The sequence below is a fragment of the Lonchura striata genome, chromosome Z (assembly GCF_050655825.1).
Source record: "Lonchura striata isolate lonStrDom1 chromosome Z, ASM5065582v1, whole genome shotgun sequence".
Classification (NCBI taxonomy): Eukaryota; Metazoa; Chordata; class Aves; order Passeriformes; family Estrildidae; genus Lonchura; species Lonchura striata.
This window is the reverse complement of record NC_140740.1, coordinates 32,995,813-33,020,662: the sequence shown is the minus strand read 5'-3', so window position 1 is coordinate 33,020,662 and position 24,850 is coordinate 32,995,813. Positions and strand designations below refer to the sequence as shown.

The 24,850-nt window shown below is 41.9% G+C and overlaps 1 protein-coding gene and 1 long non-coding RNA gene across 3 annotated transcripts in view; both read right to left on the bottom strand.

Moving 5' to 3' along the window:
* Positions 1 to 1,232: 1,232 nt before the first annotated feature.
* LOC110479161 (uncharacterized) lies at positions 1,233 to 17,477 on the bottom strand. The gene is made up of 3 exons (XR_002466879.2): positions 6,311 to 17,477; positions 2,229 to 2,512; positions 1,233 to 1,692 (listed from the first exon to the last, which is right to left on the bottom strand). It is a non-coding gene; the product is annotated as an uncharacterized LOC110479161 (long non-coding RNA).
* Positions 17,478 to 17,653: 176 nt separating this feature from the next.
* CSNK1G3 (casein kinase 1 gamma 3) overlaps positions 17,654 to 24,850 on the bottom strand; it is a 228,019-nt gene continuing 220,822 nt past the window's right edge. For both annotated transcript variants that reach the window (XR_014951366.1, XR_014951367.1), the window contains 4 exons: positions 21,333 to 21,441; positions 20,296 to 20,326; positions 18,065 to 18,100; positions 17,654 to 17,726 (listed from right to left, as the gene is read on the bottom strand). The gene's annotated coding sequence lies outside the window, so the exon portion shown is untranslated. The remainder of the gene's footprint in view (positions 17,727 to 18,064; positions 18,101 to 20,295; positions 20,327 to 21,332; positions 21,442 to 24,850) is intronic.

The window sequence follows — 24,850 nt, the reverse complement described above, 5'->3', positions numbered from 1 at the left end:
ACCTCACTTTGCCAAAAGCTAGAAGCAAGCACACAGCCTGGAACTGCAGTTCAGCTGATATGCAGAAACTTAATATTATGTTTGTAATTGTGGAAGAAGCCAATGCACTGATATTTATCAGGCTCAGGAAGGATGAATTTACTATCATTCTCTAATCAAGAGTAGCATTTAATACTGGCTCAGAAGGGTGAGGTTCCTTCCCAGCCTCTTTCCTACATGGAGGAAGGACAAGTCCTACTGCCCACATCGCACTGCAGGGACACAGCACCAAGACCCTTAATTTTTACTGCAGGTGGCTTGTGGCAGCTTCCCTGGGCAGGTGCTGTTGGGGTGCCTGCAGCACCAGGAGCAACCCTGCTGTGGTCCATGCTGACAACTCCCCCACCCTACCAGACACCTGAGTCCCAATGGTGTAATTGTGCCTCACCAGGAAAAATGAGAGAGTCCTTTGCTCAGTAAAATCCAGCAGGATTTATTTAGGAAAAGTCCAAGGGTCCAGGCAGGGTAGGAACATAGCGCACAGGCAGGGAGAGCAGGTTAACAGCTACCACTGAAAGGAACCAGAAGCAAAAGGAGCTGGGAATGGGGGTGGAATTGGGGTATATAACTGAAGGGAGGTAGGCGGGGTTGGAGTACAACTTGTCCAATGGGGAGAGAAGCCAGGGGAGGGGTTGGAGTGGTGTCACTAGGACCTAACCAATGGGGAAGCGGGGAGGCAATGGTGCTGCAGAGAGGACCGATGGAGGAACAGATGGTATAGAGCTTTCTGGATCTGGGGAGTGTGCAGCCAGGGACTGGCAGCACAGCATTTATATTAACAACAGAGGATGATGGGGAATTTTGTCAATCTCTCACCCTAAGCTACACTAGAGTGTTTTCCAGGGCATCCTGACCCTGTCTTCCCCATAAGTGTCTCCCACATCTTCCCCTTTCTTATTAATTAAATAAATGTTCTCCAATGTCTTATTGATTGTCCTCTTGAAGCATATCAGTTCACCAGAAACTATAAAAATTATAATAAGAACCAACAGGGGGCTTCTGAAGATGCAAGCCACGCACCCGGGAATACCCCACTGTGTCAGAATCTTGTCCATTACATCCACAACATTATTCTCTGCATGTATGGTCTTTAATTGGTCTTAGATTTGTTTGATGTTGGCTTGGATAGATGAACTCCTTGACGTGATGACGCTGTTGTGGCAGGACAGGAATGAATTGACTTTGTTCAGAAGGCTGAGAGCATAACTCTGTTTATTTCAAAATACATTGCTCTTTTACACAGTTTCGTGCAGACCAATTCCATTGGTCCTGAAGTGAAAACATCCCACCTATTGGTGTGCAGTGAATGACGTACAGTAGCAAAACCTAACTATAAACAATGTGAACAACAAGAGAGAATAAAGAATATTCTTCTCAACAGTTTCTCAGGCTTCTGCCCGGTTAGAAACTTTCCATTTCTCTCTGAGAATACCCACAATGTGAGATTAAAACAACAGAGTCCTTTAAAGTCCTCGCAGCTGTGGCCATGGGCAAGCAGTAGGAAGTCTATGGCCACTTGGCTTTGGAGAATGGCATGCCTGGTGGTTTCTTCATCCACCAGGAGGTCTGATAGAGTGGTGGATGTAGCATTGACATGCTTCCTAAGCCAGCACCCCAGGTGAGAAAGCTCACTGAGGCCTTCACAGCAGCAACCTATGGTAGAAAAATAAACACTGCAACCCTCTTCATTTTGCCCCAGATATAAATTTGGTCATCACAATTGGGATCAAATTTGGTGTATGATCTCTTTTGGCATGCCAGTTTGGTTTCTCATCACCAATCCTTAATTTGGGTAGTGTTTGGGGTGAGGATAGTGGGCTGGCCAAGGCTGCAGGGGCCCCCTTCCATCTTTGAGGGGATCCCTGACCACACCCTGTCACCACAAATGAGAAACACTCCCCTGGGGAGCACCCTGGGTTAAGGAGAGGACTCAGATGGTGTTTCACTAGTGTAATTGCACCAATCGACCATGTATCTCTTATCATTTGGTAATACATTTTTCCAGGCAAATGCCTGGGGCTCTTTGGTGTCAATGCTCTGCCAATCTTGTTTGGTTGGTTTGTAGTGAAATTTTATACAATACATTGCTCTGGAGGAGCCCAGTAGATCCAATTCCTGGGGCTCCTATGGTGCATGGGGCAGGATCCTTGTCCACTCATCCCAAGAGTCGACCAGATTGGGTTTCTTACCTGTACAGGGCTAATCATTTGGTGACAGGGGATTCCCACCAGGCACATTGACAATAGGTCATTCACGCTTCCCATGGTCTGACAGAAGTTCTTCTGTTTGAGGGCTTTTGCAAGTGTCATCTATATGTTTTTCTTCAGCTGCGGTACAATCCACCTGGCTGCTGTTTGGATGTGTAACAGGATGATGGTGATGGCAGCAGCTCTCACAGCGGTCTGGGGTTTCCTGGGAGGTATTACCAGGGTGGCCATCACATCTCCAAATGGGTCATGCATGCTCTGATGCACTAGTAATGAATACACAGAATGGGAATTTAGATGTTCAGATGTTGTTATTAATAATTTCTCCCCTCTCAAAACTCCTTCAATCCCTCTTTCCTTCCAACTTGTTTAAAATTATAGATTAAAGTAGAAGGAGATCTCCTTAGGGGTAATGGGTAGGGGGGTTGAGGGAATAGGTATGAGGGAAATGGGAATGGGATAACAGGGGAAGGTATGATGGGGGTTGTAGTCACATCTGGCATACATAGGTATCTTCTTGTTATTAGGACTCTGGAGACGATGTTTGGGGTATGTGGTCTTTTTCTTCCTCCGTCTGCAGGCGACTGCGTTGTCTGAGGCATTCTGCAGTGGTGGTGTGGTGGGACAGTCTGCTGGTGAGTCATCTTTTGCTGTGGCATCTTGATACAGCTTAATAAACTTTCCAGGTATTCATTTGGGGTCCTTCTCAGTGGAAACACACCCATACTCTCTTCCCCAAGTGATTAGGGGGTATGGTCCTTTAATACATTTGTAATCAGGACCTTTGTTAAGTACAGGAGGCCTTTCTTTTAAATGTGCATAGTTTTTCATGTGAAAGTGTTGGAGAATTGGTGGGTTTGGCTCTTACCAGAGCAAATAATTAAATTCATTACATAAAGTACTTTAAAAAACCTCTCCACCAGGGTTACAGTCAAGACCACATTGTGCTGCTATTCTAGTATTTTTTTTTATCTCTTTGTGTGCCCTTTCCACCACTGGCTGGCTGGTAGGGTTGCAGTACAGTGGTTGATGGCCCATTGTTGTGTAAATTCTCTAAAATGTTTTGAGATGAATCTTGGGCTTTTATCTGTCTTTATTGATTTCAGGACACCTAATGTGGCAAATACCACATAAAAGTGTTTTATGATGTCCTTTGATTTTTTCTCCCGTGTGCAGGTGAGTGAACAATGTCCCAGTATTGACACATGTATGTATTTCAAGCATCCAAAGGGGGCATAATGCATTATGTCCAATTGCCAAGGCTCTAGAGCTCTTAAACTTCTCAGGTTTACACTTGTCATTACTGATGGAATGGCCAACGATTGGTAGTTTGGGCAGGTGGAGATGACTGCTCTGGCTTGATCTTATCTTAAATTGGTGCAACAAGGCTGGTGCGTTTTGGTGGTAAAATGTGTGGCTCAACTACGTTTGCTGAAATGTGTTGCAATGGCTGGTATTTGAGTTGTTGGTGCAACTTGAGCTGAAATTGTTGTCATGGCTAAAGCATCCACCATCTGGTTAGCCTCTGTTATTTGTCCAGGCAGCCCTGTGTGCAACTGGACGTGCAATATGTGATAAGGTTGCTCTCTGTGGGAGATGAGCCAGATTAATTCTGAGAGAAAGCTGTACAATTTTTATTTTGAACTTCTTTGAGCAGGGCATGTTCTGCCCACTCAGCTATCCCAGCAAATACACTGAATCTGTTACCAAATTAAGAGGCTGCTGAAATTTTTTGAGCACTCTCACAACTGCCCTATGTTCTGCAGTCTGGGGAGAACCTTCAACAACCTGGACATCAGACACCCACTTCTGAGTGTCCAGGTTTCTCCAGGTGAACACTGACTTGTGGGACTTGCCTGAGCCATCAGTGAACACTGTGACAGTATCTTTGATGGGGGTTTTGTTTTTATATGACTTTGGGACCAGATGGAAAGTGTCTTTAAAAAGTTTATGCTTGGGATAGTGTATTAAGATTTGACCAGGATAGCTGTCTAAATAGATTTGGAGATGTTCATTAGTTTGTAATAATGAGTCTATTTTTTCAAATTAAATGGGAGGTAAATGCACACTGGATTACAAGCTGTGAGGGTCTGGAGGCGGTGTTGGCGTTATGAGTTTTGCAATGAGTTCAGGGTAGTGACAGTTTTGCAGGGTTGATGGGGTAAGAAAATCCACTCAATAATGACAAGTGGGTCTTTTGAGGTGTCATCCCACTGGAAAATCAGTGTGTGAAAATTGGGGCACTTACCAAAATGCTGATGTTTAACAGAAGGCAACGAGAAACCCTGTGCACCTGGTGAGATGTGATGGCGGTGGTGACCCTCTCCAATGCCTCACGAGCTTCATGTGTTAGGGAATGCTGTGAGGCCAGGTCTCTGTCCCCCCACAGGAGGTCGAAGAGAGGCACCAGTGCTGAGGCCAAGGAGAGGCCAGATCCAGGTGATAGTGCCACATAATTGTTACATGTGTCGCAACATCTGGGGATCCTTGTTGATGTTCAAGTTTTGGGGAGTGATGGTTATCCCAGTAATTAAAAATCTGAGGTATTTCCAGGAGCTTCACAGTTGGATTTTCTCTTGTGATATTTGAAATCCCACACTTTCGACAGCTGCAATAGTGTCCTGGTTTGTAAGATAAGCTTGTATTCTATTTGCCATCTGTTGGAGGTTGGGCAGGTTTGTTATCTCTTCCAAGAACAATGATTTGCTCCGAAGAGGTAATGGTTTAATGGGCCATTGACTGACTCACTGCAGGGCTGGTAACGTAACACCATCCCATTGTGAGATGCTCCACCCAGAGGAGGAAGCCAAGCACTCTTTTATGGTATAAAGTAGTACCTTTTGGGGGACAGAACAGCTCTCTCTTTGCAGGATTTCCCAGAGAAGCAGCTCCTTCGGCAAGACTCCCAAGAGAAGTGGCCGGAGCGCGGTGAGGCGGCGGTGGAGGAGCTCGGAGGCAGCCCCGGCACAGAGGAAGACCGGCCCAACTGCCACCAGATCTTCAGAGAAAACTATACCCTTCTAAAGATCACCACTTCAGCTGCAATTCATCAGCCACTGCAAGAGGAGCAGCTATCATTTCCACCGGACCGCTACCAACACCCCGAATCCTCAGGTTGTGGACTTTTTCACTAGTTTTGTTTGTACTGATTGCATTTGCCTTTTTTTAAATTGTTATCTAGTTTTCTCCTAGTAAAGAATTGTTACTCCCATTCCCATATCTTTGCCTGAGAGCCTTTTAATTTAAAAATCCTAGTAATTCGGAGGGAGGGGGTTTACCTTCTCCATTGCACAGGAGGCTTTTGCCCTCCTTCACAGACTCCTGTCTTGTCAAACCAAGACAAATAGTCTTTGTCAGGGCAGCATCTAGGTAAGTCTTGGTGGCAGCACATTTTAAAATATCATCCACATAGTGCAAAATGATAGCATCCAGGAATAATTTGCGCACTGGTGACAAAACTTATGCAACAAAGGTCTGGCATAACACTGGGGAGCTTTTCATCCCCTGCAGCAAAGTGGTCCAGTGATATCTTTTCAAGTGTTCTCCATGGTTGACTGATGGAATGGAGAATGGGAACCTGAGAGCATCTCCAGGGTGCATAGGAATGTTTAAAAAGCAGTCCTTGATGTTGAGAACTGTGAGCTGCCAATCCCAGTGTAGCATGGAGGGAGAGGGGAGGCCAGGCTGCAGGGGACCAATGTCCTTGATAACCTCATTCAATTTTTGAAGGTCTTGGAGCAGGTGCCACTTGTCTTTGCCAGGTTTTTTGATTACAAAGACTGGGGTGTTCCAAGGGCTAGTAGATGGCACAAGGTGCCCCAGGCATACCTGCTCCTCGTTTGGAAGGGGCTACTGATCCACCCACACCAGTGTGTTCATTTTCCAATTCAAAGGCAGGGTGCTGTACTCTGCAGTGGCCCATACTAAAAATCCCACTTGCGGCCAGGGATATTGAGGCGAGCCCCTCACTGGGACAGTACATCCCTGCCGAGTAGTGAAATGTTGGATGAAACAATGAACAACCGAATGGTAGCAATCGGCCCCTCAGGTCCCTCTACACTTACCACATGTTTGGATCTCATCGAATAGACAGCTTCCTCGATACCAGAGATTGTGCCACAAGGGGGCCCAACTCCCAGTCGCGGGGCCACTTTGCCTTGGAGAGGATTGTCACATCCGCACCAGTGTCTGCCATCATTGGTAGGTTCCCTCTGTGGGAAATGGAAACAGAAATTATGGGCTTTTCCTTACATAAGTTCTGGGAGAAGAAGACTTTTTAGTTATCTTTGCCATTTAAATAGTCTGTTCCTGTTAAAATGTACATCTGAGCGAAGGGGGCTCCTTTGCATAAAGTGTAAGACGTGGTTTACAAGTCACTGACACCGTTACCTCATTCCCAGGGTCCACAGATACCACCTCAGAGATGATGTTGGTCTCCTCAGGAGTATGCTGGCTGTCCCCAAGAAGGAGCATGAAGGTGGTGTGCTGTTGATGAGGGGGGCCCAGGTATCCTGCAGGGACTCTTACCAGGTCCTCATCAGGGAGCAGCAGATGGATGGAGCTGTAGAAGACCCAGCGAATTCCCTGGACTTGTTCCCTTGTTCTGAAGAAGAATCTGAGACCCTCCTCATGACTTTGATCCTGGGAGATGTGCTATCCAGGAATTGGGTCTTCTGGATGGTCGGTAGACCCTGGCGATGCAGCCTGCCACTTGGAGTCTTGCACAGGGTCGCATCACAGTCCGCCACATATTTCCTGAACTGTGCAAGGGCTGTTGGTAATAATTCCTAAGTGGTCTTGGGGAAGGCTAATAAGATGAGTCCAAGCACCCAGGAGGCAAATGGGGACAGTTGGCTTGGAAGTGACCTAGTTGGCCACAGCTGAAACATCTTACGTTATTAACATTGACCATTGCCTCCCCCACCCCTTTGCTCATGGCCATTGCCAAGGTTGTTTCCAAAGAATAGGCTTTGGTGCAAGCATTGACCATCTGGGGGATGGTTGGCTCGGGGTCTTGGGGTAGAGCTCTGAGGAACTTTTTGTTTTCTAAATTGGCATTGCTCATCACCATTGTCCTCAAAAGCTCTTCCCTGGCCTCTGTATTGTATATTTGTTGATCAATGGCCTCTCGAAGGCAGTCCACAAACTTAATAAATGTCTCAGCAGCCCCCTGGTGTATGGAGGAGAGGTTTTGGAGGGGGGTGGTCCCATCTAATATTTTTAAAAGAGCAGTCTTTGCTGCAGCTTTGATGTCATCCAAAATATTGGTGGGCAGCATGACCTGATCATCTGTTCAGCTGAACTCCCCCTCTCCCATCAGTGCCTCAAGGCCCTCCTCGCCTTCACCCAGTACTTCACTTAAGTCAAATTTGGTTAAAATTGGTTTTTACAGTTTTTTCCATTAAATCTCCCACAGAAGAAACTCTGTGCAGAACAGCATCGCTTTGGTGATATAACAAAGGTCATGCAGGATCAGAGTATGTCCCATAAAGGTTAGGTCCAGAGTGTTTCTAAAATAGGGTGAATTGCAGCCATAGTTCTTTGCCACCTTCCTCAACTCCTTCACTTCTGCATATAAAATCTGTTCCCACCACAGCTCCTTTCCCTGTTTCATGATGACCAGTCAAGTTCCTGCACCTGTTCCAAATCCCCAGTCCCTAAAGGCCTCCTCACTCAATCTACGTCCAGCTCCCCCTGGCTTGTTGTTATTGCTGGGGGCGCTACTGTCCCCATCCTCTTCAGAGGATGAGGCAGGGCAAGCTAGAACGCAGGACCTCCAGCTGGTTGGTGGGACGCAATGGCTGGGGTCCTGGCAAGCCAAGATGGCCTGCCTCTGGCCAAGCCCACTTTGGTCCTGCCAGTGTGAGAACTGGAAGTGGCAGCAGAGGGAGGGACATGGGCTGGTGTTAGGCCTGACCTACCCACTGGGGTATGGCCTTCCTGGAGGCTGGTACCACCCACAGGAAGCCCACGTAGGGGCGTGGTCAGAGGGATGGAGGGCGCGGGTCCTGATGATGACACCATCAACACGATCGAAGGGGAGGGACCCGGCATGGGGGCAGAACTTGATGTGGGAATGGATGAAAGGGGAATGGCAGGAATACAAGGAGGTGAAGGAGGAGGGACACCATTTTGAGAAAGTCCAGGAGCAACCCTGCTGTGGTCTGCGCTGACAACTCCCCCAGCCCACCAGACACCCGAGTCCCGATGGTGTAATTGTGCCTCACCAGGAAAAAATGAGAGGGTCCTTCACTCTGTAAAATCTAGCAGGGTTTATTTAGGAACAGTCCGAGGGTCCAGGCAGGGTAGGAACATAGTGGGCAGGCAGGGTAGAGGCAGGAGCAGGGAGGGCAGGCTGACAACCACTGCTGAAAGGAAGCAGAAGCAAAAGGAGGCAGGAATGGGGGTGGAGTTGGGGTATATAACTGAAGGGAGGTAGTGAAGTGGTATGTGGAATAAATAAATAGACTCCACAGCTTGGGGTAGTTATGAAGTGGGTATGTATTGTCAGTGCCCAACACAAGTGAGATCACTCTCCAAAAACTTTTGCCCTGATCCTTAATTTGACCCACACTTTTATTTAAAAAGGTGTTCCATATGCAGTACATTTGTCATGGTTTGACACAGAAAAAGAATTTTCTCGGAAGGAAGAGGTCAATTTGGATATCGACCAATTGAAGGTGGACACGCCTCTGAGAACACAGAGGGGTTAAAAGCAGAATTCCCAGGGGAACTCGCTCTCTTTGGTTCCGCTCAGCCGCAGTGCAGCCTCTCCCCTGCCCGGCCGTGGCTGGTGGGGAGGGGAAGGCCCATGGCCTTACTGAGGTGGGCCCAAGGGTGGAGGGACTGGAATCGGGCTGGCCCCTGCAGATGGAAGGGTGGAGAAATCTGGGATGTCTCCGTTCCCCCCCAGAGTCCCTCTTGAGAGAGAGAGAGAGAGAAAAGAGGCAGCTGTGACTTGTCAGCAGTTCACTGCAGGGAAGGAGAAGAGCAGGGGAGCCACAAGGTGCCCAGCTGCCTGTGGGAGCCGGAGAATCCGGGCAGAGAGCCAGCCAGGGTGTCGGGACTTTTAACCCTTCCTTGAGAAATGAAAGCTTTGTGAAATTTTTCCCCTCTTTGATTTGAAAGAGAGGAAGAGAGACAGCGTGGGCCCTGAGATGTTAGAAGGAGAAATTCTAGATGGGAGGGAGTGAAGGAGTGGCTTTTGGCTGGACTTTTTCCTTGGTAGCCACTGACTGAATCAATCTTCTCCTTCAAGAGAGACTGTATTTTAGGAGGATGCCTGTGAGCCAAGAGACCTGCTTCAGCTGGGAAAAGACAGAAGTGGAGCGAACAGAGGAAAGGTAGGGGGTTTGTCACTGTCCTCAGTGAAGGAGAAGAGAAGAAGATCTCTGTTCTTGGACCCTTGGCTCCAGGGGGAAAATGGGGGGGACTATGGTCCCAAAAAAAAAATGAAAAACTGAACTGTTGTGGTTTTTTCCTCCTCTTGGCAGGGCATCCTTGAAAGGAAAAATCCTAAAAGCAGTCTGCCTGTCCATGCATTGGTGGTGAGAGCACTGTGCATAGAAAGGAGAATGGTCACCATGGCAAACTCTTTCTCTGGGCGGTACCATGTGTGACATGGAAACACAGGATGTGGCAGCTGGGTTTCCTGTGGATCTGTGGCACAGGAGAGACTCCTGTTCCCTCGATGGACTGATTATCAATTGTCTGGAGGGTGGAAACCTGATTGAGGTCCAGACTGTGTCTCACTGTGGTTTGCTGGAGTTGGGTGGTGGGAGGAGGAATGCTTTGCAAGGTTTCCATTTTGATCTTTGTGTGGTTTTTTCCCCTTTCTTTTTTTCTTTTATAGTTGTAGCTTAATAAAGGGGTTTTTTTTCTGTTATTAAGCTTGGGCCTGCTTTGCTCTGTTCTCAATTGCATTTTACAGCATTCAGTCAAGAGATTGCATTTTCATGGGGGCACTGGCATTGTGCCAGTATCAAACCATGACAACATTGCACAACTTTTTCATGCATATTCAACCCCTGGCCCCACTTGTCCTCACCTCTCATGCTAAATAGGTCCACGCCCTTCTGGGCACGCGTGGTTTGCTGTGGTGGTCTTGCAGGGGTCTTTGGTGGTCTCGAGGGTGAAGATTGTGGTCTTCTTTATGGTTGAACTTTTGAACTTTTCTCCTTTGCGCATGTGCTTTTGGTCCTTTGGTGCTTATCTGAGTACCATCTGTCAGTCTTGGTAGGCTTAGGAACACAGTAGCCTCTTTACCTGGGTTCTTTGCATCTTTGGTCATTTCTGGTATTGTTCTTTATGCAAGAAGCTTAGGAAATTTGCATTTTCTTATGCCCTTTTGTATTGTGGCAGAGGTTTCTTAAAAGGTTAAAAGTCAATACATAACTCTACAAGCTAGAATATGAATGCTTAATTCATTTTGCTAACTTAAGTGAACTCCAAAAATCTCTGTTTCAGTAGGAGGGGTTGGAGTACAACTTGTCCAATGGGGAGAGAAGACAGGGGAGGGTTGGAGTGGTGTCACTAGGACCTAACCAATGCGGAAGCGGGGAGGGAGTGGTGCTGCAGAGAGGACCGATGGAGGAACAGATGGTATAGAGCTTTCTGGATCTGGGGAGTGTGCAGCCAGGGACTGGCAGCACAGCATTTATATTAACAACAGAGGATGATGGGGAATTTTGTCAATCTCTCACCCTAAGCTACACTAGGGTGTTTTTCCAGGGCATCCTGACCCTGTCTTCCCCATAAGTGGCTCCCACATTTTACATTTCTTCAGCTCCAGGAGTAAAGAAAGGATGCATTCCACCAAGCAGTTGTGAGGGAAAGTGAATAAAAGCAAGACACAGTTTGGGATTTTTCTTGTCTGTTTTCTTTGAGGTATAATTAAAATAGTAAGTTCACTTTATTTAAAAAAAAAATGCTGATTTTAAAATGCAGTACCATAAATAGGGCTAACATACATATGTTATAAAATAAGAACTAGGTCAGTACTGACACCAGTGTTTCAATTTGAGAGACCTCCAATTCATCTTTTGTGTGTTTACTTCATCTGGCTTCCTCCTCTTTTATTATATTTTGCTTCACTCCTTTGAGAAAGAAAACTCAATTAGTTGGCAATTCAACAGGGGACCAATTTTCTAACAAGCAGAAGTTTTGAACTCAGTTATGATGGAATTTATTCTAGTTTAAGAAGTTAGTATGCATATCACTAGAGGCTGTCACTCAATCTTCCCAAAACATTTCTCCTCCTCCATTTTTAAGAATTACGAAACCAAGGAAAGAACCTAAAAAAACAACTGGAAAAACAAAACAAAACAAAACAAATAACAAATAAAACTAAAATAAAGAAAAAACAAAACCCAGTCTAATCAAAATCAGTAACAGGGAGACATAAAATTTGAACCAAGTTGTACATTTCAAGAAAGGTCTTGGCTGCTTCTTTCCCTCCATCTCCTTGACTCTCTCATTAACATAATCAATCATCAGGCTCCACAGACAATAGCAAAGATGTGATGCAGGAATGAAATGTGATCACAGAACAAAAAACAGCCTTTGGACAAAGGAGATTCAGAAACGGTCCTAGACCGCGTTGAACTTCAGCGTGAAGCGTCATTCAGCTATTTCCGATGTCCATTTCACAAAGAAATTCATGAATTGTAAATAATCTTGTATTTAGAAATTAAACCTTCTGTTCACCAGAAGTCAGAGTTCTGGCAAACAAAGAACTTCTAGAGAGCAAGGGGAAATCTAGATTCCTGCTGTTTATCACTTCATTATACTCTCTGTGGGATTGTGCAGTTAGTTTAAATGTCTGTAAAGCGTGGGTATGGGACTGTTCATGTTAGCAGACTTTTGCAATCCTTTCCCTTTTTTGTGAGGAAAACTTTGTGGTAGGGGACTTGGGAAAAGCCCCCCCGAATATGCCTTGGGAGGAGGCTGTTGTATAAATTCCCGCCTCCAAGCTGCCCATCGAATCTACCACCCCCCTTATGTTATGTAACTGTCAGTTATGTCCATCTTTATGTCAATCATTTTTGTACTTGCCTTTAGTTCCAGAATGTTCCTAAGTTCTCTGTCTGTAATTGGCTCTTCCCCGGTTATCGCCCCCTTCCCTCATCCCCATTTGCTGTACCCCAATTATTCCATCCCAACTCCTCCTCCGAACCCCATTCCTACTGGACCCTTTGTACCCTGTCCCTCCTATTTGCCACCTGTTATAAGCCCCACCCCGCCCCTTATTCGGGGCTCTCGGAGCCTGCTCCCTTGCCGAGCGGACGGGTCGCGGATCCTCCCTGACACCCAGCCCTCAGCGAATAAAGCAGCGTCCGAGAGACGACCTGCCATGGTGTACGCATTCTTATTACCACCGTATCGGCGGAGCCTCCATACCGGAGAGCCGCGCCCCGATACTAAACTTCATCTGAAAAAGGAGAAAAAATGGAGCAATAAGAGCTAAAGAATAACAGTGGGAAAGAAAAGAAGATAAGGAAAAATTAGGAAAGCAAAATAAAGCCAAAAAATCCTGCCACAAGAGAGTAAAAAATAATTGTCACAGTCTCCTGGAGAAAACTGGCAAAGTGATGAGCTTCAGGGTGTGCAGCACAAGAGTAGAAAGAGAAGACTGGAAAAAAATTACTGAGTGAATAGAGAAACGGGAGAGTGTGCAAAGGAAAGTAACAGCATATGCTCTTTCACTATACATCTCCAATTCCCTCACATAAAGAGATAACCATTATTACTAGTCAGAGATAGAAAGCAAAAGCTCAAAGGATAAGATACTTGGAGGAAAAAAAAAAAGAGTAGATTTAATAAGATGTTTGGATATGCAAGATAAAGGAAGGACATATGAAAGACTGCAGGGAAGAATGAAGCATAGGAAAGACAATGCAGCAATAGAAGAAAAATAAATTTAAAAGGGCAGGAAAAGGACTGAGCAGAAATGGATAGGCAAGTGAGCAGACAGAGACAGAGACAAGAGCAGCAGAATTAACATGAAGGAGCAAAATCAAATTTAAAGTGAGGTGAAAGGGACAGCCTCTCAGAAACTTTATAGTGGATCATTATTTCTGTCATTTTCTGATCAAGATAAAGGTCAACACACCACACTGCCTTGAAGACTGACATTAATAAATGGAGTGAAAAAAGAGGAACCAGAGTTTCTACAATGCCCAGGGAGCAAGAAGAGCAATGTCTTTTAGTTATAACAGCCATTTAGACTTTATGCCAGATTATATTGCCAAAAATCAATGCTTTGCTTTAAAACATGCAGACTTACAACAAGGTAAACCACACATTTACTTACTTCTGGGCATCACATCAGACACCTTGGAGTGTCACTTCAGGATGCAAAGAAAACTGAATATCAGTTGCCTTCTTATAAATAAAAACGTATCAAGTCCATTGCTTTTTCACACATTGATCAGATTTGGCTCCTAGCTAGCTGAAGAGACAGATTGGGCTTGCTCCAAATCCACAGGATCTTCTTCAAACAGAAAAAGTTGTATTTGTGTGGCATGCAAAATCCCTCATCTCAAGCTCTCTGATTTAATTGTGCTGCTCAGTTACAATCTCAGGCAGTAAAATGAGTGTAATCTTTAATTTGAGTTTACTGAGTTCTGAAGCCTTAAAGCCTTTCCTTTACATCAGTTTCAAAACTCTCCGTGCACTTTACTTTTTCTACTTTGTGTCCACAGATTTATCTAAAAGACCAATCAGTTTACTGCTTTGCCCTGTGTTTGTATTATCTCATCATCATTCCTTTTTAACCTTGTCTGACCATATATTTATTTTAGATTAGGATCTCAAAAACACTCCTCCCCCCACCTCCCTGTTTCCACAAATCCAATTTGAACTGTTTCAGTGACTTTCATTTGTTTTTCCTTTCCCAAGAAGAGAATTAGTGAAAAACAAGGAGGAAGTGAGTAGGCTATGTAGTATTCGAGAAAATGAGCAAGAGGTCAAGAGGTTACTCTCAGAGATGTTACAATCTCAGGAGTCTCAAGCCTCCACTGTAGCAGAACCCGCAAGTAGTCAAAGATGTGTTGAACATAAAAGCCAGAAGCTGGTTACTGCCCATACTGGGAGGAAGGCAGAAACTTGACAATGGCAAGTAGGACTGGCACCTCTTATGACAGGTATGAGGCCGTGGAACTAGAAGGACAGTCAGCTGATAAGGTGGAAGAAGATCCTTCTGGGATAAAGGGCCCACTTAGGGCAACACAATTTAACCTCTCCTTCACAAACTCTGTTAGGAGCAAAAGAAGGGTAGTTGTCAGAGGTGGCTCACTTCTAATGGAAGAGAAGGCCCAATATGCAAACCAGACACAACCAACAGGAAAACCTTCTCCCTTACTGGGGCTCTGGTAAGAGGTATTGCTAGAAAGCTCTCCCGCCCAGCAAGGCACTCTGGTTATTATCCCTTACTAGTTTTTGAAATCAGTGGTGATTAGATACCAAAGAGAAGTCCAAGGGCAACCAGACTGGATATCAGGACCTTAGGACAATTGGTTGAAGGATCAGACAAGCACAGGTAATGCTTTCCTTTATTCTTCCAGTAGTAGGAATTAATATTGAAAGGAACAGGTAGATTCATCAGGTCAGTACATATCTCTGAGGCTAGTGTCACTGCAAAAATTTTGATGTTTTTGACCATAAGGTAATCTATACAGCACTTAGTTTAATAATACCTGATGGGATGAATCTATCTCAGAAAGGAAGAAGGGTTCAAACACAGGAGTTATCTCAGCTCTTTGAGAAATCTTTAAACTAGATTTGAAGGAGGAAGGGGCAAACCCATGCTTGCCAGATCAATGGGAAGTCATACCAAAATTTGAAGGAGGAGGTGCCAGTGGGATCTCTCAAGCTTCTCCATGAGGCATCAGTTGCAACAGACCATAACTGAAATGTTTCTACACCAAGGCACACAGTGTGAGGAACAAAGAGGAGCTGGAGGCTTTGGCCTGGTCCCAGAGATTTTACATCATTGGAATAAGTGGAGGATGAGCCCCTTGATTGATGTGCCATGTTGGATGGTCATAAGCTCTCCAGGAGGGACAGGCAGGGCAGGTGAGCTGGAAAGGCTGAAATATTGCCTGAAGCCAGCAATGGCAAGCTGACAGTCTCTGAGTAAGGATTAAGGGGCAGAAAAATAATGTGGATGTCATCGAGTCTATGATAGGCCACCTACCCAGGACAATGATTCCAGAGAATTCTTCTTTGAGGAACTAAGGGACAACTTCAAAACAGCTGCCTTTGTCCTTATAGGAATATCAACTTTTCAGACATTAACTGGGAGCATGACACAGCTGGCACAAAAAAGTCCAGAACAGTCCTAAAATGTCTGAATAATAGCCTCAAGATATAGCTACTAAGGGAGCCAATTAGGAGAGGTACCTTCCTTGGCTTGTGGCTTGTTAAGACACAGCCCTCAGGTGTGAAGATTGGCGGCCACCTTGGCCACAGCAACCATGAAACAATCTAAGTTTAAAATCTGTTGTCATGTTGCAGTTCTTGGGACTGTCCTGTACCAGGCCAGGAGCTGGACACTGATGATCAATGTGGGTCCCTTCCAATGCAGGGTATCCATGATTTCATAATAAACAAACAAACAAATAAATAAATAAATAAATAAATACACACACATATAAAATGTACATCTATATCTATAATCTATATTACATATTACACATTACACAAAATATATCTATGTACAATACCTGTATATTTTATGTTTCAGAGCAGGACAATGGAAGCAATGAAGTGGCTGAAGCATAAGTCTTATGAGGAACAGGTGTGGGAACTGGGGTTATTTAACCTGGAGAAAAATGAGGGTCAGGGGAAACCTTTTTATTTTCTGTAACTGCCTGAAAGGTGGTTGTACTGAGGTGGCTGTGAGTCTCTTCTACCAGGTAATATGTGACAAGGCCAAGAGAAAAAGTTTTGTCATAGAGTTTTAGATTATATATTAGGAAAAATTCTTAATTGAAAGGGCTATCAAGTATTGTAATTCACCCAGGGAAGTGGTGAAGCTGGCATCCCTAAAGTATTCAAGAAACATGGATATGGCACCTGAGGACATGATGTAGTGGCAATGGGGCTAGGTTGTTGTTCAGACTTCTCCAACCTTAACTTTTCATTATTCTATAGAAGTGACCACATACCTTTATGGAGTACTCCTCAGATAGCTGCATTGCCACTCTTGCATACCTCCCTTGGTGACAGTTGCACTGGATAATCTGATTATCTGAGAAGCCACCACCACCAGGCCAATAGGCACAGGATTTTTGGGGACAGTTCATTAAAATGCCTCAGAGTTCCAAAACTATGCTTTGAAGTTGAACAGTAGGAACTTGCTTGAGTTAGAGGGAGATTGAAGTAGCTGTTCCCATATTCAAAGACTTTTTTTTCATTTTAGAGACTTTATGGGGTGAAACTTCTCTACAAAAGGCAGAAGTGTGGACAAAGTTTTTCCACATTTCACTTATAATTTCTGCATGTCAGATCTTTAAAAAACTTTAAATCAACTTACTTCTTATTTCCAGTCATCAGCTCAAGTGTAACAAATGTCCCCTGACATTTACCAGTTATTGATCTTCTTTCCACATCTGCTCCAACAGTAAGGGCATGACAGATTTGCTTTACACAGCGCAAAGTCAAACCTAATGTCACACATGTGTTGCTGCCATAATATTCAGACCATGTTATGTGGCTTCTTTGTAGATTGCAGCACTCTAGCCCTTAAGGACACCCTAAGAAAATAAAAATAAATAAGCTAACTAAAAGACAATTTTGTTACTTCATCCTATAAATAGATTATTTTCTTAAATAACCCCTCCTATTCTCCTTTGTTGTGTCAGTTTTGGCAGAGGTAGAAATCCAATTTATATTTATTGTGCTGCTATCTGTACAAGTTTCCATCTCTCTTACTGTCTCCAAAAGTCTGATGTTTGTACACAGGAAGAAAAGAGATAGAAACTCCTGGGAACTGAACACTTTTATCCTTACATCCATTTACTGCAGAAGGAAATTTGTGCCCATGCTATGACCATTCCTGTTCTTCGGCCAACACATTGGCAAAAACATTCTGTCCTTGAAGATGAGGCTAGAACCTGGGACCGAGCCCCTGAAGCTGGGAGCATGCGGTCCTGCCCTTCTCACTGTAGTTCCTGCAGTGGCAGGCCCTGTCACACAGCCAGGGCTGATGTTACAAAGGGACTTTGGACACAGGCTCTCTACCAGAGCCCTAGAGGAGAGTGATGGTGAACAGAAATTGCATGTACCTGGCTAGCTTAAGCTCTCTTCCAAGGGCTTTTTCATCTGGTCAAAGGCAGCTCCTTGACTTACATTCTTTAATAAGTTCAGCAGGATCATATCTTCAAATGAGGCACCACTTCCATCTAATCACAAAACATACAGTTTTTATTGCTTGATTTTACTGTCCAGGAGAAGCCCAGGATTGTTCACAGCTGGGGCCTGTGATGAAGGCAATAATATTAATTAACTTCACCCCAAAGAGCATGAGTAGACTCAATTAATTTGCACTTGAAATCCCTTTAAAACTCTCACATAAAAGTAAGTGTTCTCCATTGATTATTCCAAATCAGTTATTACTATTTATTTATATTATTCTTATTATTCTTAAGTTTATGTTTTGCAAAAAAAAAGAAAAATAAAAAGAAACTAATGAAATGGATCCCATAATTTTTAAATTCTCACGAAAATTTCTTAAGATCTGTAAATCACAGATGGTACAAAGCCTAAAAAGATTAAAATAAAATCAATTAAATATTGAAAAAAAAAGACAAAAATACCTAGTACTGTATAATTGAATCAATCCTCCAGAAAACCTAAAAAACAAAAGATGTGTAATATTTAAAAAACACGGATTTGTTTTTGTTGGGTTTTGTTTTAGTTTGGTTTGGTTGGTTGGTTGTGCATACTAATCTACTCAGTAAACCACAGTCTTACAAATATTCTGTTGCTAAGCAAGATAATAAAATAATAAGAGGGTAATTCTCATTTCTACAGTAGTGATCTTTAACAGGCTCTATTAAATGGTGACGTCATCTATGTCCACAGGCTGGAAAAATATCTGTCTCACCCAGCTGGACCAAAATTACAAAAGAAGGAATATGAACTGTTCATCTCCTTTAATTATCTGTAACAGTTGCCTACTTCATTATGTTAGTTAAATGACTACCTGGACTTAAATACTGCTTACATAATGTGAATGTTGGAGAAGACCCTGCTAACAATACACAGCACAAACACATTTTCAAGGCTATAGCAAAAATGAGACACTAATACCAAGTTTACAGGCTGGTTTTGAACACCTCTGTGGCAACACAAGGCTTTAGCTTGCTTCCCACTTAACACATGCAAATATAGCCACATGCAGAGATTAATGCATCTTTAAATACAGAGGTGGGGATTCACTTGTGTCTTATCACACATTCTGTATTCACAGGAGCAGTAGTGTATGGGAAATATCAAAGCAATAAACAAATCACAGTGTTCCCACTGTACAGCTTACTTTCACCTTCAGTAGTCTTTGTAAGGACAGAGTTGAAGAAAAGAATTAGCTGCAGACATCAAAAGGATGAGGTATATCTTTGAAATCCCTTCACAGTCCAGTATTTTGTTTATGACCAAAGCTCCTGAGCTGCATGTGAAAGTCAGTTTCCATGGATATTTAAATGACACTTTTATCAGGTGTATCAGATCAACATACTTTGATATTTCAAAGACTTGCAAGGTCACCTTTGAGCCATCCTCAAATTCATTTCTGTCAAGCAATCAACATTTCATGTAAGCAACAAACAGTGCTTGTGGCTTGTCAGTGTGACCAAACTGGAAAAGAATTGAAATTGTGGAGTACTAAAGCAAAGATTAACAACACCAGCAACCTGTGACAGAAAACCAAACATCTTTGCTATCTGTTCTTTCCTTACTTCCTGCTCCTCCACACTGCTTTGTTCTCCCTACACTGCAGAACAAGCCACAGGTATTTTATGTGCAGTGATTAGTCTCTGAACTGAGGCACAAGACCAAAGCATTAGCTCTGTGAACATGTCCATCTAGCTGTCCTACGCTGATGTGCCACTGAAATAAATAGGATTTCTCACTTTGTAAATCAGACATTTTTGATGAATTGAGACTTTTATTTGTGCATGACATATTTTATGGGAGAATCATTTCAAGGCCAGCAAATTATGAAATCTCAGGACTTTGGTTCAAGTTGTCTGTCATCACATAAAGAAAAAATCTGTTGTAATAAAAGCTGAAATAAAATTATTGAGAAGAAATTAGCAGCAATTGAAATACTTTTTAAATTAATGTTTCAATTTTGAAATAGCTATTAAAAACATTTGTGCTTGCCATGGCTTGCAGTTAAATTTTAAAAATAGCACTTAAATATGCATGTTAATACCATCCGGAAGGCATTTCTTTCAAGCCTGTTTGGGCTGTTGAAGGCTTTAATTTAACCACAGCATTCATTTATGTCTAGCAGTTAGAATTTTCTTTTAAGCTCAAAGGAGCCAGAAGTTGTAACTATGATCTAATTGGTAAGAAATGAAGAATGCTTTTCATGTTTTATAGACAGCATGAATCCTGATCATTTTACTGCAGTAAATTATAGAGTGCTCTGCTCACTATGGAAGTATGGGCCTATATCTCATTAAACTATAAAAATAACTTGCAGTGTTCGGCACTCCTCAAAAGCTATTCTGCCAAGATATGTTATTTTTATATCACTAATGCATGCCAGAGAGTCAGTCCAGAGAAAGTTAGGTTTTTTACAGCCTAGAACTAAATTAATTTATAGCTACATCCATATGTCTGAGGGGACACATAAGGAACATAAACTTCTATAGAAAACAATAATTTATTATTGATTTTCAACTCCTTTTAAAAAGCAGCTGAAATTTATTGGCTTCTCAGTTCTTTCCTCTCTGGTACAAATAATCTAAACAATGCTAGCAATGAAGCAAAGCAGCTCCTGTGGGTATGGCAAATGACATAAAAGTCAGATATGCTTTACCTGTTTTTGGCTTAAGAGAAATGGAGCATCACTGAAATGAGAAGAAAAAAAAAAAGATCAAAGGTGGAATGTAATGGATGTAATGCTTTTCTGCACTTTAAATTCTCCTTTTAAGGCGTGTATAATTATGCAAGATATCTCATTACATTAATTGTTCGACTTTAAAATACAAGCAAGCATTTCACACATTTTAAAGCTATGTATATTGTTATTTGGTTGTACATTCTAGCTGAATTTAGCTGCAGTAAAGTCAGTACACTACAAATGATTTAGTCCTATGGTAATACCTTCGGTTTGTGTTTAAAAAAATAAATCTAAAAGGCAGATGTTACAGAATTGCTACTGCAGCCACTGAAGTCTAAAATGCCATCCGTTAAAAGCAAGGGTAGAGTGGATTGGAAAAGAAAAAAACTAGCTCAAGAGCCAAGGTAGGAATGAGCACAGCACTAGGAACACTCTTCAAGTAGTGCAACAGTAAGATAAGAACAGTAATCTCTTTTCTCCCAGCAGCACAGCGATTAACCACTGATTTCTCCTTTCAAAGCAAAATAGTCTACAAAATTGTTCTCATTTTAGGAGCATACAGGAGTACACTAAAAATTACAGTAATAATTTTGAAAATACAGGCATATTTGATATTTCTTTCAATAAATTAAAAAAACCTACTCTGTTGCTAGGTAATTTAGCTCAAATTAGTTCTTCTGTACAAGGTTTTATTGCCAATGCCATAGTTCTTTCCCTGAACAGTCCAAGGGCCTGGCCCCAGTGCCATAGTTCTTTGCCTGAACAGTCTTAGTCTGAGGGCCTGGCCTGGCCTCTTGGCCACAGTCCTTCTTTGAGCAGGGTTTTCTTCTCAGAAAATTAATGGCCAGTATCCCAAAAGAGGAAAACAGGCAAATATCACAGACTTACATGTGAAACCTTTTGTGTTTTGCTCTTTGGTTATTACTGCACACCCTTCCTTGGCCCTGGAATTGGTCCCTTTGGAAAGAACTCCCAGAGCTAAAGGATATTCATAATTCACCCCAAGGTCTGACCATGACTGACGAAGAGCACAAGGGAAGGTCCTCCAGTTACACCAGAGAGGAAGTCAGTTTCAAAGCAAGTAATTCCATTCTCAGGTCAGGAGTTGTAACACACAGGGTCCTGGACCAGAACAAACAAAGAAGATGAGAAGGGTAAATAAAAAATGACAAAAACTCTGTCATGTCTGCCAACACCAGCCAGCTCTCACAAAGAAATGGAAAAGTTCTGAAATGAAAAGCAAAGAATGATAAAATTTACAGGAATATTTATACCCATAAAGAGTAATGGAAACATGGAAATAGAATCAGAGAGGATGCTGAATGACAAAGATCCTGGTTTATTAGATGTAACAGAATATGTCTGGAGTAGTTACATCCCAGTTAGGATAGTTAAATCTACATTTGGAAAAAACTAGAAAAAGAAGCAGTAAGGTCTAGCTGCCACCCTACCCATTTTAGAGAGCTGCTAGGATCACTGTGAGAAGTCTTCCTTCAAAAATAGAAGGACTAGGAATAAAGATAAAGTTACAGGCACTTGTTACTGACCAAAGGCTCATGAGAACAGCTCCTAGGGTGATGTGCAGGCTGCTCTCACCTACCAGCCACTATGCTACAGGCCAAATTTCACTACCTCCCCTACTAGATGGAATTACAAATTGGGAATCAAACCCCACTCTGCTGCTCTCTCTGATCTGGCCTGTAACAGAGCATACAAAGAACTCTGCATAATTTTCTTTAATCTACAAAAAAACCCCAGCCAACAAATTAACCAACAAAATAAAAACAAACAGACAAACAAAAACCAAACAAAGACCCAAGCAAACAAAAAACAACCATACAAACAGCAAAATTGGGCAACAGAGGAAAGCATAGTATGCCAATTTTGCGGTATGCAAATAGCTGGATTTTCACTAATCACTATATGATTCAACTGTAAGAGAAGCTGATCAGAAGTGTAACCTTTTGCTCACATGCAGCTAAAAATTTGTCCAGACTTCAGGGTAGAGAGGAAGAACATCATTAGGAAATGTATTCAAGCACAGTGCACAGGTTCAAACAGCCTGTACAGAATCTCATAGTTCAAAAAGAAGTTAAAAGTAGCATCCTCCACAGCGTCGAGTTCAGGCAGCAGCTGACACACATTCACCACAGAGTCACAGATGTAGATTTTCTCAAGATAGGTTTCAGACTGCTAACAGCTTCTCTCATCCCAGACACATGCAAAAAATACATCCTTAACAGAGTTTGAATCCACATATAAAGATTTACAGGAGTGCCACTGAGCCACATATGAAATTTACAGATTACTAATTACCTCAAGCACAAAAGTACCAATATGAGAAATGAGAAAGTATATATAAATCTTTAGAAACTTGATTAATATTGTCTCAACATTACCAAATATAACCATTTAGTATGATCCCATACAATTATAGATTACAAAACTGAAATTTACTCAAATTTGAAAGGGTAAAGATACAGTACTTCATAAAAAATATACAGATGTTGCCACTCAAATATTTTCAGTGCTCTTACTCCAAAATATTTTGTATTTAATTTTGTTTAAGTCTATGTGTTTGTAATCTATCTGAAAATTCAGTGTGAATGAGTCTGAAATAAGTCTTGTTCCAGCTGAGCTAAATGCCTGTTGAATTTTAATGAGACAAATTGTCTCTTTTAATGTGTTTTTGTAAAAACTGATTACATTAAAGTATGCTAAAATTGAATTATATGTTAGGCTATTATTTAGAATGATTTGTGTAATTAGCCTTAGATTCATGTATAAACACTACAAATTATAAATATTTTAAGTAACATCATTCAGAGTAGAAAAAGGTAAATTACATAAAATTGAGTTCTTTGTGTTATTTGAAAGTGAAAGTAGGGGATATGTCATTTCCCACACACACTTTTTATTTTACATTTTTCCTTTTGTTCTGTGTAAATGAATCTGATAGTCAACAAGCAAGGCCAAAGCCTTGGAAAGTTATCTCTGTAAAAGACAAATTGTTATTTTTCAATACATTATCATTGTTGAAGATCAGTTTTTCACAGCTCCAAAATTCTCCCCAGTGGGAAGTTAGTCCATATTACTGAACTACCTACCCATAATTCAACCCAATTTCATGCAATTGTCTTTTTTTTTTTTTTTTTGTTTTTGTTTTGTTTGTTTGGTTGGTTTTTTTTTTTTTTCCCTTCTGAAAGTCCATTGCTGAACTGCAATGGAGACTATTTTCCATAGCTTCCAGGGAGGCTATGGAAAATATGGAAAATAGATAATTTTGTTGGCTGCCTCCATTCCATTCATCTTCTACTAAATAAAGAAGGGATTGCCTTTTGCCTAATGCTGCCTGCTTTCTGAAATCCAAACATTCAGTGGAAAGTACCAAATTAGTACAAATACTTAAATGCCTGAGCAGAAAGCTTTTCATTCCCATGCAAGCTCAGAATCAGCCTTCACAACTTGAAGTACTTATAGCTTTTTCAGCCACAGGACTAGGTCTCCAGAAGCCAAATTCTAACATTAAAGTCTTGTGAGAAAAATCCATGGTCACAGTGAAACTGAACAAATGTTCTTCAAGAAACTCATCTTTTCTTATGGATACACCACAGTTTATATACAAATGAATAAGAAAATGAGGCCGTTCAAAATCTTCTTTTATTTTCTAATACTCAAAATATCATTTAATTCACTGCAGAACAGGGAATTATTCCAAATCAGGTCATTTTGAGTCTTTTAAGCAACGATTTTTAACCACTGCCACAGAATTAACAGTCTGAATAGATTTGTTCATATTTCCAAGTTATTCAATTCTGTTTTGACATACTGGTTTGCCATGGAAAAGTTTGATCAGTGGCAATAAAGGAAAATAAATTAGTTGAAGGAATTGATTTGAAATGCTAATATTCTTTCTAAACATTAGATAAGCTCTTTTTCTAGATCTAAGTCTACAATTCTCATAGAGAATCAACAGACATGATAACTGATTTTTTCTTGCACAAATAAATAAGCTGTAAAATATTTGAAGCTTTTGACCCTTATTCAGTCATGGGCAATAAAAGATCTAATTAAAAAGATATATGCTCTCTTATTTCCATTTACACTACTGGAATAGACAAAAATTCTTATAAAGGATAGCTACATTAAAAGATTTTAAAAGATTAAGTCCATGTTATTGTACAAACAATTAAAAAATTAAAGCAACAACTTATCAAGTGCAAAATAAAGTTTGCTTCTATGTGAATGTATCCATGGACAGAAGAAAAATAAAATGCTTTCTGAATAGAAGTTGTAAGCATTGGGTTAATTTCAACATTTTCTGCAAGAGGCTGTGATTTAGTGTTCCAGCAGTGCTGTTTTCCAACAAAAGCTAATGTACTACAGCTTCTAGTAGGTTCTGGAAACTTAGAACAGGATTTTACTACTTCCTCCAGACCACATTCAGTAGGGAATAAAAAGGTTTCATTCTGAAGTAAAAGAAATCACACTGTAAGTTTAGCCAAGCAAGAGGATTATAGATGCATAGTCA